Source organism: Lissotriton helveticus, chromosome 1_1 (genome assembly GCF_964261635.1).
Source record: "Lissotriton helveticus chromosome 1_1, aLisHel1.1, whole genome shotgun sequence".
NCBI lineage: Eukaryota > Metazoa > Chordata > Amphibia > Caudata > Salamandridae > Lissotriton > Lissotriton helveticus.
In genome coordinates, this window is record NC_136057.1 from 1,465,916,218 (window position 1) to 1,465,935,563 (window position 19,346).

Here is a 19,346-nt window from a genome sequence, read left to right on the forward strand (position 1 = left end):
CTTTGCTTATTTCCTTAGATCATATTTAGCAAGTAAATTATAGTGCAGCAGTGAGCATGCGTCCTAGTATTTGTTAGTTCTGCCGAGTTGCCATCCCTTTCACCCGGAACGAGAGGCAACTGGCCTGTCAAAAAGTTGCCTTCTACTTTATACAGGAGTTAAGCCAACATTACGCGACGTACAGTTTCCACTGTGTTGTTTCTGCTTGAGCAATTCTTTGCCTCCTTTTTTTGTTTAAAAAAAATCTTTTTATTGATTTAAATACATACAAAGAAGACAATACACTCATACCTTGGCCTCTCACTGGACACATGCGCGCCTAGACTAAACTTTTCTTCCGGCCCAGGATTGCCGAACGATTCAAGCACTTTTTATCCTCCCTAGGGGCCTGTCGGACCTTCCCCAGTGATGCTACACGTAGGGGCCCTCCCCCATCCTCCTGTCCACTTTGGCGACTCAACGCCTGGTTCCTCCAAGACGAGGAGTTCAAGGACCACATAAGTGCCGAACTCCATCTTTATTTCACTACTAACCAAGGCTCGGTGTCCTCTTCCCATACCCTCTGGGAGGCCGGAAAAGCCACCATTCGGGGGTTCGCCAAGGGCCAACTTAAACTCACCCGTGCAGTGCGTGACTCCCAGCTCACGCTTCTGGAAGCGCAGGCCGCCCAGCTCGAGACACTGCACCCTGAGGATAGATCTGATGCCCAGGAAAGGAGACTTGTGTTCCTAAGAGATGAAATCAAACAGACCTCCCTGGAAGGCGCCAAACTGCTCTGGCATTCATCCGTGGCCCGAGTATATGGCTGGGGAGATAAAAATGGGAAGCCCCTCCATCGCCTTGCCACCTACCCTATGGCCAACCGTATAATACCGGAAGTGGCTGATCCGAGCAGTGAGCTCCATCGTGCTCCGTTAGCGGTGGCTCAATGCTTTGCCACCTACTATGCTACCCTCTATTCGTCACGGACGCCTGGTCTTTCACTCTCTGAGCTCCTCCGGCAGGAAAGGTTCCCCCTTCCGCTCCTTAGTGACTCTGAAGTGGCAGCATTGGACCTTCCGCTCACCCCTGAGGAGGTGTATGATGCCATCTCACGCCTGGCAGCCGGTAAGACACCAGGTCCGGACGGGCTCCCCCAAGAATTGTATTCGTCCTAGCTAGATACCTTGGCCTCGCCTCTCATAGCGATGTACAATGAAGCAGTGGAATGCGTCTTTTTCCGCCCGGAGACGGACCTAGCTACCATTGTAGTGATCCCCAAGTCCCAGTCCCCCCCGAATTGCTTCTCGAACTATCGTCCCATTTCACTCATCAACACTTAGCTTAAGATCTTCGCCTCCGTCTTGGCCAACTGCATACAACCACATTTAGCTAAGTTGGTTCACCCAGACAAATGCGGCTTTATACCTTTCCGAGGGACTAGACATTGTCTTAGCCGCCTTCATCTTGCTCTTGCGAACCGGCACTTGCTGGCCCCCTACTTGTCCCTCCTTCTTGTAGGCTTTGAGAAGGCTTTCGATTCGGTTGACTGGGGCTATTTGGTGGCTGTATTGGAACAGATGGGCTTTGGCATTCCTTTCCGCAACTTGGTGAGAACGCTCTAAAACCGACCCCGGGCGCAGGCTCTTGTCAATGGAGCTCTATCCCGCCCCTTCCCCCATTAGACTGAGTACGCGGCAGGGATGCCCCCTCTCCCCAATCCTATTTGCTTTGGCAATGGAACCCCTTGCCTGCCTTATTAGATGTGACCACTCCCTCACTGGCTGGAGGTGGCCTGGCTTTGCAGAAGATAAAATCATCATGCTCTACGCAGACGATGTATTGCTGTTTCTGGCTGACCCGGCCCAATTGGGTCCCAGATGCCTTCGATCACTGAACCTCTTTGAATGCATCTCCGGCCTTCGGCTAAACCCGGCCAACTCTGTTCTTGTCCCCCAAGCACTTTTCTCGTGAGTGCTTTGAGTGGCAGCCGACGATCCCTCTCAGACGGCAGTCCTTCAAGGACTTGGGGCTCTGGATATCCCTTCTCCCCAAAAGCGCGTGGTCAGTCAACATCATCCCACTGGTTAAGCGGGTCTGCGCCGACCTCCTTAAATGGCGCACACTGCCCCTGAACCCTCTGGGCAGGATAGCCCTGTTCAAAATGATGATTCTACCCCGCTTTTTGTATATGCTTCAGAATACACATCTCTCCTTTGCTAGGTCTTGGTTCCGTGAAATAGATTTATTTATTTTTATTTATTTTCAAAGTTTTATATAGCGCGAACAAGATCTTTGCAGATATCAGAGCGCTTTACAGAAACAAGGGGTAAGGGAAACTAGGGAGTGATTAAACAAACATTTGGGTACAAAATAGTAGTAGGTAGTAAGTGAGTAGCAAAATAGGATAGCAATCAGATAGTCAAAAAGTACCATTAGACAATCAGATAAACAAATAATACAAAGTCGGTGCAATGTCTTCGATACATCCAAAAAAGAGTTCAAGTGAATTTAGCCATAAGGATGGTTTTTACTTCTTTCTTAAAAAATGCAGTGGAGGAGATAAGCCTGGTTTCGGGAGGGAGTGCATTCCAGATCCTGGGTGCCATTCCAGAGAAGGAGCGTTTATATGTTTTTTCCTTCTGGAATCTTCGCGGTTTCAGGAGGAGATTTTTTGTGCTTCTAGTGGATCGTGAGCCCCCTGATATAGTCCGCTTTTGAGTGAGGTAGTTGGGTGACTTGTGGTGTACAGCCATGTGAGTCATACAAGCGATTTTCAGCTGTATCCTGGCTTCAAAAGGCAGCCAGTTCAGGGATTTTAAGTCAGGGGAAATATGCGAATGTTTTTTTGATCCAGTGATAAGTCTCGCTGCAGCGTTCAAGGAGGCTCTTAAGGGTGCGGTTGTTGATAGGGGGAGTCCGCAGAGAGCGACGATTCTGTAGTCTATGCGTGGGATGACTAGGGCTTGTACTGCAGTTTGGAAGTCCTTAGCTGGGAGGAAGGGTTTAAGTTTCCTCAAAGTGTTGATTTGGAAATTAGCTCCCTTAGTTGCTTTGTTGATATGCTGCTGCATGTTGAGATTGGCATTAAGTGTGATGCCTAAGGATTTCGCGGAGTCCACGATAGTGGGTTGGACATTGAGTGCAGTTAGGTGCTTGAGCCAAGTTTGGGTGGTGGAGATTTTCGCAGGAGGGGAGATCAGAAGGAACTCAGTTTTCAGAGCATTTAGTTTGAGGTGATTATCGGCCAACCATGATTGGGTGTTTCTGAGCATAGAGTTCAGAAGTTTGATGTCTTCCGGGGATTGTAGTTTGAGATAGAGTTGAGTGTCATCGGCGTACATGTGAAAGTGTACATTAGATGCTTGTAACAAGGTGGTGAGTGGTTCCATGACTAGATTGAACAAAGTTGGGGATAGGGAAGATCCTTGTGGGACGCCTAATGTTACAGGCACAGATGGGGATAACACGTTGTTGATCTTGAACTTTTAAGACCGGTTATGTAGAAAGGAAGTGAACCACTTGAGAACAGTCCCAGATAGACCCATTCTGGTGTTTAGCAGCTCAAGTAGATTCTCATGTTTGACGGTGTCAAATGCTGAGGAGAGATCAAGTAGGATGAGGAGGCAGGTGTCGTTATGATCTAGGATTTGGAGGGCGTCATCAATTATGTGTGTCATAGCCGTTTCCGTACTGTGTCTTGCTCGGAAGCCTGATTGATGAGGGTTGAGGAGGTCAAACTGATCGATGTGTTTTGTCAGTTGGAGTTGTACGCATTTTTCCAGCAGTTTGGCCAGGGTGGGGATATTGGTGATAGGGCGGTAATTGTTTAGGTCAGCAGGGTCAGCTGTAGGTTTCTTGAGTATAGGCGTGACTTGTCCCACCTTGAGGGAGTCAGGGATAAGTCCTTGTTGAAGGGAACTGTTAATGATTTTAGTCCAAAGTGGGAGGAGCAGGGGGATGAAGTCTTTTTCAGCATTAGCAGGTAAGGGGTCTGTGAGGTGATTAGAGGGTTTCAAGGTGCCGAGCAGTTTGTTAATTGTTTCTTCTGAGTAGGTGTCGAAGGATGACCATGTCGCGTTGTTTTTAGGTTGAGTGGAAGTTATGCTGTTGGGGCTGGAGTAGCGGCTTACATCATTGAGGAGATCGCTTCTTATGTTATCAGTCTTTAGCTCAAAGAAAGCAGAAAAGTCTTCACAGGATGGTATATCGCCTGTTGTGCTATTTGATTGTAGAGGTTGTTCCTTGGTTTGAGTTTTGACTAGTTCAAACAGTTTTCTTGGTCGGTTTTTTGCTTGATCGAGCTGGAGGCTGAAGAAATCTGATTTTGAGCGCTTGATTTTCCTAAAGTAGGCGTTTCTCTTTTTCTTAAGAGTTTTAAGGTGCAGTGCTGAGGGGTCTGATCTCCAGGTGCGCTCTGCCATTCGCATGGCACGCCTATCTTCGTTGAGTCTACCATCATACCATGGGTTAGAGTTTTTGGTGGAGACTCTCTTCAGTGACAGGGGGGCGGCTTCATTGATTATTGAGGTCATAGAGTTGAGGTAGAGGTTGGTCAGAGATTGTACGTCTGAGGTGCCGGTAGGGGGAAGGAGGAGATTGCAGCTGTGGGAAGGTAAGGAGTTGGGGTTGAGTTTCTTCAGGTCCCTTTTCCAAATCTTGGATTTGGTGGGTTGAGCCGGGTTAAGTTTAACTTTTTCGTTGATGAAGAATGTGATAATGTGGTGGTCTGGCCAGTCACAGGGTTGGATTGCCCCCAGTTGGGTGGAGTCCTCTTTGGCGATGATGAGGTCGAGGATAGAGCCTTTGTCATGGGTCGGGCTGTTACAGATTTGGGTGAGGTCAAGCGCGGTGAGGAAAGTTTTAAGACTATTCACCACCGCGTCATTGTGATCGTTCCAGTGGAGATTGAAGTCACCCAGGTAGATTTGAGTGTTCTGCCATCCGGAATTGGTTGAGATCGTGTCCATGAGTTGTTGGGTGAAGGTGAGGTTGTCCCCGGGTGGGTGGTAGATGACATGTAGAGAGCATACAGGTTTGCCCTCGCTGGTGACATCGAGGCAGATGAATTCACAGGAGGTGAGGGAGAGGGAAGTGACTTTAGTAACAGAGAGGTTGCTCCTAAAAATGCATGCGATTCCCCCGCCCATCTTGCCGGTCCTGTCAAGTCTAATGATGCGGTAGTTGGGGGGGACTAGAATGGTCTGGCCGCTAAGTTTCTCTGGGGGGGCCGGAGGCCCAGGCTGGCCCTGGTCCAATGCCAAATCCCACCGTTTGATGGAGGTCTTGGAATGACGAGCCTCTATCTCTACTAACTAGCGACTCGACTCCTTACGATCCACAACAGGTTTAATGGCAGCTGGTCCGACCCGGCGTATCGATTGGAATTGCACACCATGGGCTTCTCCTTTATCCAGGGGATGCTCTACGGAGCCGTTGTTCCTCGGGCTCTCCCTGAAGTCACGCGCGGAGTATTCCTGGCTTGGCGGGCATCACTACGTCATACCCACTAGGCGGGCAGGCTGACCCAATACACTCCACTGTGGTGCGGCACCAGGCTCCGAGAGGTTGCTTCCTTGTCAGGGTTCCGGCAGTGATACCTCATCGGGGTATCCTTGTTGGGCGATGTCTGGAGCAGTACCCATCTACGCTCCTTTCAGGACTTGCAGACCTGGCACTCCCTCCACCCCTCTCAAATTTTCCGATATGTGCAGCGGCGCCATGCCCTCCGCTCCCACATCCCAGATGGCACCCCCTTGCCTGAGTATAGTCCACCTGAGGCTCAAGTCATGACCGGCGATTAGGGGAGAGGAGGGATCTCCCGGATTTATCGATCATTCATCAATAATACCCCCAACTCCGAAATAAATGGGAGGGCTGGCTCTGTGCTCTGGAAGATGAGGACTGGAGAGACTTCCTGATGGCCCCTAAAACAATTGCGGTTTCAGAAAGCCTCCGGCTGGTCCAAGTATACTTTCTGCATGCTGCCTATCTTACACCGCTGCGTCTCCATCGCGCTGGGCTTCGGCCTGATGCCCACCGTCCCCGTTGCTCCCAATCCCACGCTGACTTCTATCATATGGTGTGGCTTTGCCCTGCGATACAGGGATGTTGGGAGTCTTTAACACGAGAACTGACGGAGGTCTTGGGCTGGGAGGTTCCTCTCGTCCCTAAACGGGTTCTGCTGGGCATCACCGATGAGTTGGATGGCAACAGGGCTGAGAAACTCTTCCTTAATACAGCACTGGTGGTAGCCAAGAGGGACATTGCTGCCCACTGGTTGGATAATACCGCGCCCACTTTGGTGCGCTGGCGCAGGGGGTGGACTGGTGTGTCGCGCAGGAGCGGCCTCTCTATGTAGCCAGGGGGTCCCCTAAAAAATTTCGCTGTATGTGGGGCAAATGGGTTGGAGTGATAGAAGACTAATGTGTAGTGGTTTGGTCCTCAGATAAGAAGTGGATATGTCGATACTGGATTTACATGTGTATAGCCTTGTTGCCAATGTGAAGTGTTTTTCCCTTGGTCTTACCTTATATGATGTAGCTCTGAATGGTGCTGTTTGTTTTTGTTGCATTCAAAACTCAATAAAATTGATTAGCAAAAAATAAATGCATACAAAGAAATATTTTTGGGCACACATTTCAAATGCATTTTAATGATAGAACATTTTGTACGCTCCTCAAATCTTTGTTATATTTATGCAAGTTGAATATGTCATATGAGGCATAATTCATCGTAAGCTCATGTCAGTATTCCAATTGACTGGAGAACTGGGTATTGTGATCCCTTAAATGTGCTTTGTAAACTGATTAGGTAATTTATAGCAATGCAACACAACGAATAACCAAGCAACATGAACAGTTCCCCGATGGCTAAGGAAAGTTCAGCCTGCGCTCTTGTTCAGATCTATGGAGTTTCACCTTTTCTTAAATGAAATGTATAGAGGTCTCATCATAGAAGTGTGTGTGTGTGTGTGGGGGGGGGGTGATTGTTACGACCTAGATGTAACAAGGCTCTCGGCTAATGACTATTTATGGGTTACAGCAATGGACATCCCGTTCCCATCCTAACTGCCTGGCCCCTCATCCTATCGCCAATTAGAGTGGATTGGGCCCAGTGGAGTCCGAGACCCCATTAATTTGAGGGGATTTAGTGTTATCGTTAGTGGAATCAATCACTTATTGCTGCACACTATTCCCACTCTCTGGTAATAGGGAATTTACGTAGGCCTCAGGCTTCCTCCTGGTATAATGTGGAGCTTTTGCCTTTTGCTGCTTCCATTGTTTTATGTGTGGACCAGACGGGGACTTCCGGTCGTTGTGATATCCAGTTTTGCTAATATTAGCAATAGATCTGCAAATGTAGTTCCCACTGTGGGCGAGGTCCTTGTGCTAGCTCCTCACAGGTCCTCGTGCCAGGTCCTCGCAGGTCCTCATGCCAGCTCCTCGCAGGTCCTCGTGCCAGCTCCTCGCAGGTCCTCGTGCCAGCTCTCCCTGTGACAGTTCTCCTGTCCATCGTGCCCGCAGTCCGCTACCCTCTGCTGCCTGTCTACCTGCTGCCCCTCTGTTTGTGCCTCCTCTGCTCTTTTCTTGCTCTGTTTTGCCTTTTCTACTTGTTTTTCCTACCCTGTTTTGCCTTTGTCTGCTTGGCTTTCTGCCTTCTGATTTGCCTTTTTCTGCTTGGTTTTCTGCTTTCTGTTTTGCTTTTTTTTCTGCTTGGTTTTATGCCGTCTGTTTTTCCCTCTTCTGCTCTGTTTTGCCTTTTCCGCTAGTTTCATAGGTCTCGCCTAGGCAGCGCATGCAATGTCTTTCAAGACATGCTGTATCTACTGTGTGGCCTTTCAGCACCCCATCTTACTAATTCGTTCCTTCATGTGCCATTCGAAATTCCTATGTTTTCGTTGCTTTACATTGTCCCTCGTTTTACTGTTTTGGTCGCCCTAGGGACTGGCCCGTTACATGTATCACCTCACTATTGGCCATATATGTTAGTTTTGGCGCACTACTTTTTCTTTTGCCTCAGCCTGTTTGCATTTCTGAATGTGCGTCTTTGATTTCACGAGTGCTTTTTCAGCTGGATGCTATATTGTTTTTCATCCTAAAACATTTTTGGTTTTGTTAGCTCAAATGTCTTAACCTTAAATATACTCACTTAATGGAAGTGTAGTTTAAGAAGATGGCCGACAGTAGGATCAACCTATTTACTTTGTGCTTTTGACAGTGTGGTTATTTGGATACGATTCAAGAGGTAAACAGCTTTAAGTTGCATGCTTTCAACTTTTGATACTTTCTTTAGGTTTCAATCGTTGGTGAAATAAAACATATATCAAAGGATGCTTCCTCACACTCTCCAAACATGGCATGTGATGTGAGATTACTTAACAATATATTCTGCAAGTAGACAGTGCAGCATCACTTTAGCACAAGTCAGCGTCACTCAGCACCACTTCAGCAGCACCACCTGAACATCGCTAACCAGTACTTGAGCACCACCACAACTCCAGCACAGCACCACCTCAGTCCCAGAGCAGCACCATCACTGCACCATTGCAGCGCCACCTCTGTACGAGTGCAGCACAACCTCCGCATCAGTGAAGCACTACTACCAAAATCACATCAGTACAGCATCACTCAGCGCCACTTCAACATAACTCAACACCGCGCATCTCCTCGGCATCACTCAACACCAACACTGCACCAACGCTGCATCAGTGCATCACTCCAGCACTGCATCAGTGCATCACACCAGCGCAGCACCAACTCCGCACCAGTGCTGCTCCACCTCATCAGTGCAGCACCACCATCTCAGCAGTAACTCAGCACAAACGCAGTACTACTTCAGCATTAGCGCAGCACCACCTCCGCACCAGTGCAGCATCACTTGATCCCCAGCAGAGCACCACCTCAGCATCACCCAACACCACCACGGCATCACTCAACACCACTTCCGTACAAGCACAAAGCCTCAGCACCAATGCAGCACCACCTGAGCACAACATCAGTTCAGCAACAGCGTAGCACCACCTCCCCATCAGCACAGCACCATCTTAGCACAGCACAACCTCGCCAGTGCATCACCAACTCCGCACCACTCCAGCACTATGTCCGCATCAGCACAGCACCACATCTGCATCAGTGCACCACCAGTGCAGTCCCATCTACGCACCAGCGCCACCCCAGCATTAACTCTGCACCAACGCAGCACCCCTTCAACATCAGCGCAGCATCAACTCAGCACAGAATCAACTCAGCATCACTCAGCATTATCTGAGCACCAGCTCAACACCACCTGAGTACCAGCACAGCAGCACCTCCACAGCACCACTACGGCATGTCTCGGTACCTCCACAAATTCACTCCGCATCCCCTCAGCATCACTCCGCATCAGCACGGCACCATCTCATCAGCGCACCACCTCAACATCAGCACAGCACCATCTCAGCATCAGTGCACCATCATGAGCGCAGCCTCGCCTCTGCACCAGCGTAGCCCCTCCTCTACAGCAACTCGGCACCACTGCAGCACCACTTCTCCATCAGCACAGCACCACATCAGCACAGCACCATCTCCGCATCATTCGGCACTACCTGAGCATCAGCTCAGCACCAGCGCAGCACCATCACCTCCGAATGAGTTCACACCACTACAGCATCACCCAGCACAGCATCACTCATCACCACCTCCGAATCAGGTGCAGCGTCAACCCAGCATCACTCAATACCATCACGGCACCACCTACACATCAGTGCACCACCACAAACCTATCATAGCATCAGTGCATCACCACCTCAGCATCACCTCCGCACCCGTGCAGCATCACCTCCGCACCCGTGCAGCATCACCTCCGCACCCGTGCAGCATCACCTCCGCACCCGTGCAGCATCACCTCCGCACCCGTGCAGCATCACCTCCGCACCCTTGCAGCATCACCTGATCACATGCACTGCACCACCAAAGCAATACTAAACACCCCCTCTGCACGAGCACACCAGCACCTCAGCACCAGTGCAGCCTCACATGAGCATCAGCATAGCACCGCATCAGCACAGCCTCCGCATCAATGCACCACACCAGTGCAGCACCAACTCCACACCGGCGCAGCACCACTGAAGCACAACCTTAACACAGCACCATCTCTGCATCAGCACAGCACCACCTCTGCATCAGCACAGCCCCATCTCTGCATCAGTCCCACCTCAGCACCAGCACAACCCCACCTCAGCAGCAGTTCAACACCAATGCAGGGCCGCCTTGGCACCGCCTCGGCTCTGCATCACCTCGGTACCACCTCAGCACCAGCGTAGCACCACCTCAGCGCAGCACCAGTGCAGCCCCACCTCAGCAAAAGCGCAGCCCCACCTCAGCACAGCACCAACTTGGCATAAGCGCAGCCCCACCTCAGCGCAGCTTCAACTTGGCATAAGCGCAGCCCCACCTCAGCACAGCACCAACTCTGCACCACCTCAGCATGACTCAGCACCTCAGTATCCCTCAGCATCACCTCAGTATCCCTCAACATCACCTCAGTATCCCTCAGCATCCCCTCAGTATCCCTCAGCATCCCCTCAGTATCACCTCAGTATCCCTCAGCGTCACCTCACCAGCACACCACTACCTCATGACCACCTCAACATCACTCGGCCCCACCTCAGTCTGACCTCCGAATATGGCATCTTTTGATTCTCCCCTAGTGTCCATCCGCTGCTTGTGTTGTAATTCCGCTACTATTTCCCAACCTCCAACTTCCTGTTTATCTCCACCTCAACTCCATAACAAAAGACGGGATGATGCAGGTCTTTGTCTCCCATTGAGTTCTTAGTTTATAGAATGGGGGAATGCCTAATAACTGTATGGATCTGTGGAGCCTTTTGACAAGCTTGCGACTTGTTCCCATACTGAAAATAGTTTGCATGTATCCATGCAGGGGCATTTTAGAATGAGTGATATGCCTGCTGTCAGACATCTTGGCAACTAACACCCTGTGGGACAGGAACTTTCCTGATGGAATGTCAGTTTGTTGAGGGGACCCCGAAAGGGATCAGGATGCTAGAAAAGGTCCCTTAGCATAGTGAGCCAAGCGTGATCCCATCCAGTTATTACTATACTGGCTTGCTTCCGCTATTTGGTAAATATCATTGAGAGTGGTTGTGAGAAAGTGCCTCTTTTGCATGGTTAGCCCCCCCCCACACTTTTTGCCTGGGGGCTGAGAGCTGATATGGGTCCCTTGGGACCCCACTCACTGGGACCATGACACTGCCCTTGCAGTCTGTATACGTCTGCGAGGGAGAAAACGACAAAGTCGACATGGCACCCTGTCTGGGTTTCATGCCATTCAACACTGCCTGGCCGCATAGGTAAGTTACCCCTCTAGCAGGCCTCGCAGCCCTAAGGCAGGGGGCACTATACTACAGGTGAGCGCATATCTTCATGAGTAGATATACCTCTACAATATTGGGCACCATTCCCTAATATTGTAAGTTCTAGTGAAGCCATAGAGAGTACATGGGCTGAGAACCCGACAACCCGAGTTCCACAGCCTCATGATGGCTTCACTGAATACAGGAGTGTTTGGTACAAAACTACTCCTTTCAATAAACCCACACTGATGGGAGTGTGGGATTTATTGTACCATGTACCCAGAAGGCACCTCAGAGGTGCTACCAGAATCCCTACTAACCCTGGTGTGGTCTTAGAATGGCTGTAGGCAGCCAGCCACTATCAGACATGTTTCTGGTTTACACTCCCACTTTGGTTGGGGTAACCGGCAGGAACATTAAAAAAATATAGATGTGCCCACATCTGCCAACCCCACCCCTCAGGTGGGATGAAGCAAGGTGAAGCCCATTTTTCAGTTCCTGCCATCTTAAGGATGGGGGACCCCTCCGGTCAGGCCTAGGTCTATGCCCCCTCCCACAGGAGGGTGGCATAATAGAGGGTGTAGTCACCCCAAGTGCAGTGCCCATTGGCCCCAACTGCTACTCCCCTAAAACGCCTCCTAAATTTAGTATTTATGTGGCTCCTCCAGTTATGCCTCTCAGATCTGTGACGACCTAAGAAGTAGAAAGTCACTTTGTAGCAGAAGACAACATCTGCCTTGTCCCCAGCCTTACAGGTCTGTCTCCAGCTTCTACATAACTTACGACCTGTCTTGCAGCACAACCTCCAAACCCCTAGGAGGGCTGTTGCTTTCAATAAAGACTCCAAACTCCAGCGGACCTATTAGAGAAGAACCAAAAACTCCAAAAACCGCCACAGGTAGGACTGAACCTGGTCGACGCAACACTCTGCCTCATAAAAACTCCAAAAACCATCGCAGTTGAGACGGGCACGGTTGACAATGGACTCACAGTGACCAAATATCTCCCAAAGACCACTGTGGTAGAGGTCCGGCACTTGTGTCCACGTGACTCTGCACTGCCCACAGAATGCTGTGCAACCAGACAACCTCCATGACCTCGAGGGATCCTCTCGACCCCACGACCCGAGTTGCCTACAGCTCTGAGCCCGAGAGACTGTACTCTCCTGCTAGTGGCTGTACCGGTCGCTTCCTGCACTGGCCACCTGACCGCGATCTCTTCAAGACGATCCAACGACGGCGAGCCCTCATCCGAACTACAGCCATCGACCGTGACGGTAACTGGGTTGGCCACTTGCTGAAATCTATCCCTCTCCTTGCCGCTATCGCCCACCTCGGTAAAGGTACTGACATTCGCACCTAACGAGTGCCCTAGTCTCTTACAACCAACCCTGCACAGTGCGTGGGTCTGACCACGCGAGGACTGGAACTGTAATTTGTATATTCTCTTGATACACCCCTCAATTTATTCTCTCCACAGGAATCTTGACTATTTGAATTTGTGAACGTGAAAAGTAGATTGGGCTACTTCTATAAATCAACTAAGGGAGGTAGTGGTGATGTGTTGGTCCCCCAAATATCCTTGTTTAACAGGTTCTCGGAGCTGCCTACGTTGGATGACTTGGACTGACTGAGTAGCCCCAAGGAGCAAGTAGGTCCTAATGTTAAATCTCCTATTGAAATAGGGAATAAAACTATGGTAGGGATATCCCCGAGAGTAACCGGGACAAACAAAATAGATGGTATTCTGGGGCTAGATGTAGGCATGATAGGTGAGATATTAAGTTTGAACCAACAAATAGAGCCTGAGGTTGCCAATAAAGAAATAATAAACATAGATGCTGATAAAGAGGCTGTAGTCAGCGGACAACCTATTTGCCCAGAAATAAAGCTAATCTCCTGGAATATTGCAGGCCTTAATAAGAATCTAGCAGATGGATTATGGAGTGAATATATAGATCAGAGCGATGTAATACTCCTACAGGAGACTTGGTTGTTAGAACCCCCGCAGAGACTGGGATACAAAACTTATAGTGTAAATGCTAGTCAGTGTGGTAGAGGCAGGCCATCTGGAGACTTGGTCATATGGATAAGCATCACTTTAGAAGTAGTTATAATTCCCCTATATATTGAATCCCCGGATATACTGGGAGTAAAAGTAATAACACAAGATAATAGGCCCATATATCTATTTAATATCTATAACAGACCAAATAGTAGCCGTAAGGAATCATTAGTCATAGAACAACTTGGCTCCCTTTTAGATATGGTTGAGCCTGCGTCAAGTGTAATCTGTGGAGGGGATTTCAACTGTAAATATGAACCAATGGCGGGAATACATGATCTTTTTGAGGAGCAAGATATGGCTCTTAAAATTCCCAGCTTAGACTCCAGTAGAGAGATAAAATGTACGGTCGCGGCAGCTAAAATTGTAAAACTTACGGTGGGACATGACTTACGGGCGTGTAATGGGCGCTTACCGTCTGATAGACCCGGCGGCTCTACATTCTGTAGAGGTAACTCATTTAGTCAGTTAGATTACATTATGATCTCTATGAATCTATGGCATATTGCCATAAATCTAAAGGTCGTTATTAGAATAGAGAGTGACCATTATCCACTAGAACTGACAATAGAATCCTATCCCTTCAAGTCTATTAAGGTACGGGCGGAAGGGAATAACCTGCCAATTGGAGAGCTACAAATAAGTAATAACAGGCGAGCACTGAAATGGCCCTATATCTTAGCTGAAGATGCAACAATGATAAATATATATAATACTTTCTCTGATATCGTCACCCCTCTTCAAGAATTAACAGAAGGGGAAGAAACTGTATTACAATTGCATTATACCTTGGTAGAAGCTCTCCTCCCGTTGCTGACCAAGTTGTATAAAAAGGAAGACGGAGGAAGTAGTAATCATAGAGTGACAGCAAATCCTTGGTATACCAAAGAATGTAGAATAGCAAAGATGGAGCTTATACAGGCAATTAAAAATAAGAGCCCCACAGAAATTAGTGTGTGTAGGCAAAAATATAAAAGGATATTATTAGAAGCAAAAAAAGCTTGGGATAATGATATTTGATCAGACCTAATAGTCGCTGCAAAAACCAAAGACCAGGTTGCTTTCTGGAGCCTAATTGCAAGGGGCAATAGGGCTGGGAAAAGTACTAAAGATCTTTTCTTAGACGAGAAAACCTGGGTAGACCATTTTGCTAATCTCTACCATGATAGCAGTGGGGGTCCATGTGCTATAAGAAACGAATTAGACGAAGGAATAGTGGATACTGCCTTGCACTTTAGCATAGAGGAGACTAAAAATGCTATAGTGGCCATTAAATCAGGGAAGGCGCCTGGCCCCGATAAGATCCCAGGTGATCTAATAAAACATGATTTAGAAGTTTGGACTCCCTATGTTAACTTTTTATGTAACTCAATAGCGGCTGGGACACCAATCCCGGACACATGGAAAGGGGCAGAGATCGTGACAATTTTCAAAAAGGGCAATCGCCATGATCCAGCTAACTACCGCCCAATCAGTTTAATTGACATTTTACAAAAAGTGTATGCTAGGCATATTTTAAATAGATTATTAGAATGGATGGATGAGGTGGATATTTTATCAAAATACCAAGCAGGGTTCAGACCTAAAACAAGTACTATTGATCCAGTATTTAGGTTTATGTGTATTTATTGGAAATATATTATTTTCAGGAAAGGCAGCCTATACATTGCTTATATAGATCTAAGGGCTGCATTCGATTTGGTCCCCCGTTCCCAGTTATGGGATACACTGAAGAAAATCGGAGTACCATTAGAATTACTTAGGCAATTAATCAGGCTACATACAGGAAACTTAGCTATGGTAAGATGGGGACCAAAGGGAGAATTAACTAAACCGATCCCGGGGAGAAGAGAGTTAGACAGGGGTGCGTACTGGCACCAACCCTCTTTTCACTGTACGTAAATGATATCCCCAAGTTTTTACTGGATTGTAAGCATGATTCTCCACACATTGGGGGTGAAGCGATACCGGCTTTATTATTCGCCGATGATACCATCTTAATCTCGCAAACCCCCAAGGGACTCCAATGCCTAGTGGATGCTTTTAATAGTTACTGTTTGCAGAAAGGTCTTGAAATAAATTCCATTAAGACTAAATACATGTCTTTAAACCCACATAAGACATTTAAAAAGAAACTTGTTTTAAATAATAAACCATTGGAATATGTCGAAAGTTTTAATTACCTGGGAAGCACCTTGGAAAGCAAAATGTCTTGGAAAGGACAAATTGAAAAGAGTAGGATAATGTTGCTCCAGAACTCGATACCTATACTAAAAAAGCATGAGGCTAGTACATCCAAGGCTGTTTCACCCGCATTGGAAGTATATAAATCTAAAGCCCAAGCAGCAGCACTTTATCGGGCAGAGATCTGGGGACCCTATTGCAAAAAGAATTTTGAGCGGAAAGAAAATAAATATTATAGGCAACTACTAAAACTTCCTACTAGCACACCATTGCTGCCAGTATCTATGGATTTGAATATAAAACGCGCAGAGCACTGTGCAGCATTAAGACCGTTATTATTTTGGATCAGAACCTGGTCGACTCCAGAACTGATTCACTATAAAGTAGGGTTGGAGGAAATTATAAAGATACAACGATGTAGAGACATCCCGTGGTTAAGACATGTAATGACGTGGATGCAAAAGTTGAGCTTATCCCATTATTGGGAAGATCCCCAAAATCTAACGGCATCTTGTAAAAAACACTTGAAAGTGATATATTGGACCCACATTGCAAATAGTCTGTTGCACAGCTCAATTGTTGGGTCTTTAACTATGAAGTTCTTAGCCTTTAAAGATGTTGCTCGTCTAGAATCCTTTCTGGACGAGATAGAACCGCCGCTAGCAAAATCTTTATTCTTGCAATTTAGATACGGAATCCTGCAAATAGGCGTAAATACATCCAGTTGGAACAGAGAAGGGGGGGGCAAGGGAAGTGACTTGTGTCCCCTATGTGCAGAGGTAGTAAAGGAAAATGATGCTCATATACTATTCTTTTGCACGGCATATAATTCCGCAAGGACATGCTGGATTAAACCCCTTTGTAGACATTTAGGTATTAGGAGCTGTAGCGATGCTGAGCGCATCCTAAGAACCGACCCCTCACAAATAATAGTTTTTTCTGTAAGTAGGTTCCTATTTAATGTATTTTTGATAAGAAAGAGAAAGGGGCTAAAGTTTTAAGGAAAAAAAAATCCTACTTGACTAAGATTTATAATAAGTTGAACAATAAATGCACTTGCACTTTCCAATTGGGTTAAAATCCAGGAGACTCAACCATCCTGTATATGTGAAAATGTGTATGTTTTTAAACTCTTTTATATGGATGCTTAGCTTGTTTTAACAATATGTATTTATGACTTAGATAGGTTTTATGGCATGTAGAGGCTGAGAACACAAATGCACAATAGTATCTGTTACCCTTTTCGTTTTTGTGTCCCACCCGCTTTTTGATTTATGTAAGTGGAAAGGAGGAATAGTAATACTAACGAAATGTTGTTTTTAAACTGTATCTTTTATGGTTGTAACTGACCGAAATAAAGATTAAATGATGAAAAGTAGATTTACTTGAAGCATACTTACTTTATTACGAAGTCTTGGTCTTAAAAAATAAAATAGAAATAAAATATCATTTTGTAAAATTGGTCTGAATCTCCTTGAGTCGTGTGTCTGTTATTGATCATGTGTGTGCAATAAATGTCTTACACTTCTCTGTGTTAGGCCTAAGGCTGCTCGCCCACATTACCACTAATAGAGCACTTAGGGTTTTGCATTGAGCCTTGTACACTTTTGGGGAACCCGTGGACTTTGTGCACGGTATTACCACCTAGTGATAATATCGCATACAGAGCCGGCCCCCTACAGTGGTATATTATGAGGTTATGTTGCTGTGTTTGTCGCCCTACTTGTGATCCTCCAGTGGCCATATTGTGCTATTGGCAGAAGAAGGGGTGAATATTTCCATGGCCTGCGCACGAAGTAATAACTGCTCAAACTGTTCCAGTTTTCCAGATCTGCGTGCTGGGCCCAGTTCGCCCAAGTGTGGGTCAGCCAAACATCTCTACCACCATTAAGTTTGGGCTGCTAGGTAATAGAGCTTAACCGCATGCGTGCGGGCGGAATTCCGCCCGTACGCTGGGTTTTGCGGAAACGCATGTTACGTGACGAGCTGGGCTCGTCATGAGCGTGCGAGGAGGCTACGCCATGACGAGCCCAGCTCGTCATGAGCGTCGAAGGGGTTAAAGTCTGGTACTCCCAGGCCTGTCTGTCTCTTCATAAAAGTTAGGGCCACTGGGGGCCAGCTACCATTCCATATGAGGTTTAGTAGAAAACCTTCTAGTTGTTTAAAATGTTTCAAGGGTAATATGCAAGTCACATTTGAATAATAGTGGAGCTAAGGTAGCATGATCGTTTTAATCAACACAATTCTTCCTGACACTGTGAGGATGGTGCGCCAAATAGTGATTTTTAGTGCGGAGGGAGTAGGCCGCTCTACCCACATTTTCTTCTGTAATGTCTGTTGGAGTGGTAGACTTCAGCCCTAAGTATCTGATGGTGGGGGTGCTCCATTTGGGAAGTTTACCTCCGGTGCTGTCACAGTCGGGGGGTGGGCTCCCTGGACTTAGTAGCAAAACATTAATTTTGTCTCAGTTCGCCTTCAGTCCTGACATGCCACCAAAGACTCCTACTTCCCTTATTATGTCTCTGACATTGGTGTCTGTGTTACGGAGATGTAACAGGATATCATTAGCAAACGGTAAGACCACATTGTAGGAGGTACTGTTGGTGATCCACATGCCTCCACGTCAGATCGACCAGAGTCATGCCGGTAGGGATTCAACTGCCAGTGCAACCAGCAAATGGGAGATAGGATAGCTCTGTCTGGTGCCCCTGCCCACATAACACTGCTCAGAGATCTCTCATCCTGTACGAACCCCAGTAGTGGAGAAGAGCATAGATGACACTAATCCATCTATGGCATGCATTACCAACTCCAGACCTGTTAAGTATCCTGTGAAGAATCTGCCAGGAAAGGGAATCAAACGCTTTCTCCATATCTATTGATCATATTGCTGCATTTGGCCAAGTCCCCCGAGGCTGTTTCAGCTTTCCAAATAACGGCCGTATATTTTGTGATTTGTTGCGGCTGGGGATAAAAAACATTTTGGTCTGCATGAATTAAGTGTACCATATGCGGCGGGTGTCTATTAGCATTACATTTTCCAGGTATCTCTTATTCTCCATTCAATATTGAAAGGGGACGGTATACTGATAAATCATCTTTGGGTTCTCCTGGCTTAAGAAGTATGACTACCAGTACTTCCCAAGTAGTAGTGGGGAGCAACCCCCGTTCAAAGGCCTCATTATAAAATTCATCAAACCTGGGCGCTGATTGGCCCACGAAGGTTGTATAGAATTCCAGAAGACGACCATCGGCCCCCTGGGACCTTCCCTTGGGCCAATAAGGATATTGTTTCTTTCACTTCTTTCATTAGCTGTCGTAGGCCTGTTCTTTGTTTAGGTGTCAATCTTGGCAGGGTAAATCTTTATAGATAATAGTCTAAGCTAGTGATGATGCCCTCATCCATATTGGCTTAGAGCGCCTAGAATAAGTGAGGAATGGGTTATTAATCAGTTTCTGGGATTGCTGCAGTGTCCTCTCAAGGTCCACAACCTTTCTCCAAATAAAACCCCCCTGCCTGGATTAGTCAGCCAGCCCAAGAGTCTCGCCGACTTGTCACCTTCCATGTCCTGGTGGACCAAGTAAGCTGTGTGATCTACCCAGCATTAGCTCTCTACCAGGGAAGCTTGTTCTTCTCTAGCCTCCTGCAACTATACTAGTGTTGTGCCTCCCCCACTCCTTCTCTTTCCACTTCTCAGAGTGTCACTTTAAATGCCTCCCAGATTCCAAAGATGAAGTCATATGAGCCCTCGTGTTTTCCCCC

General features: G+C 47.3%; 1 protein-coding gene across 5 annotated transcripts in view; it reads left to right on the forward strand.

The window, feature by feature from the left end:
* The window catches only part of SMARCC2 (SWI/SNF related BAF chromatin remodeling complex subunit C2), a 588,171-nt gene that overhangs the window by 52,107 nt on the left and 516,718 nt on the right, over positions 1–19,346 (forward strand). The window lies entirely within an intron of this gene.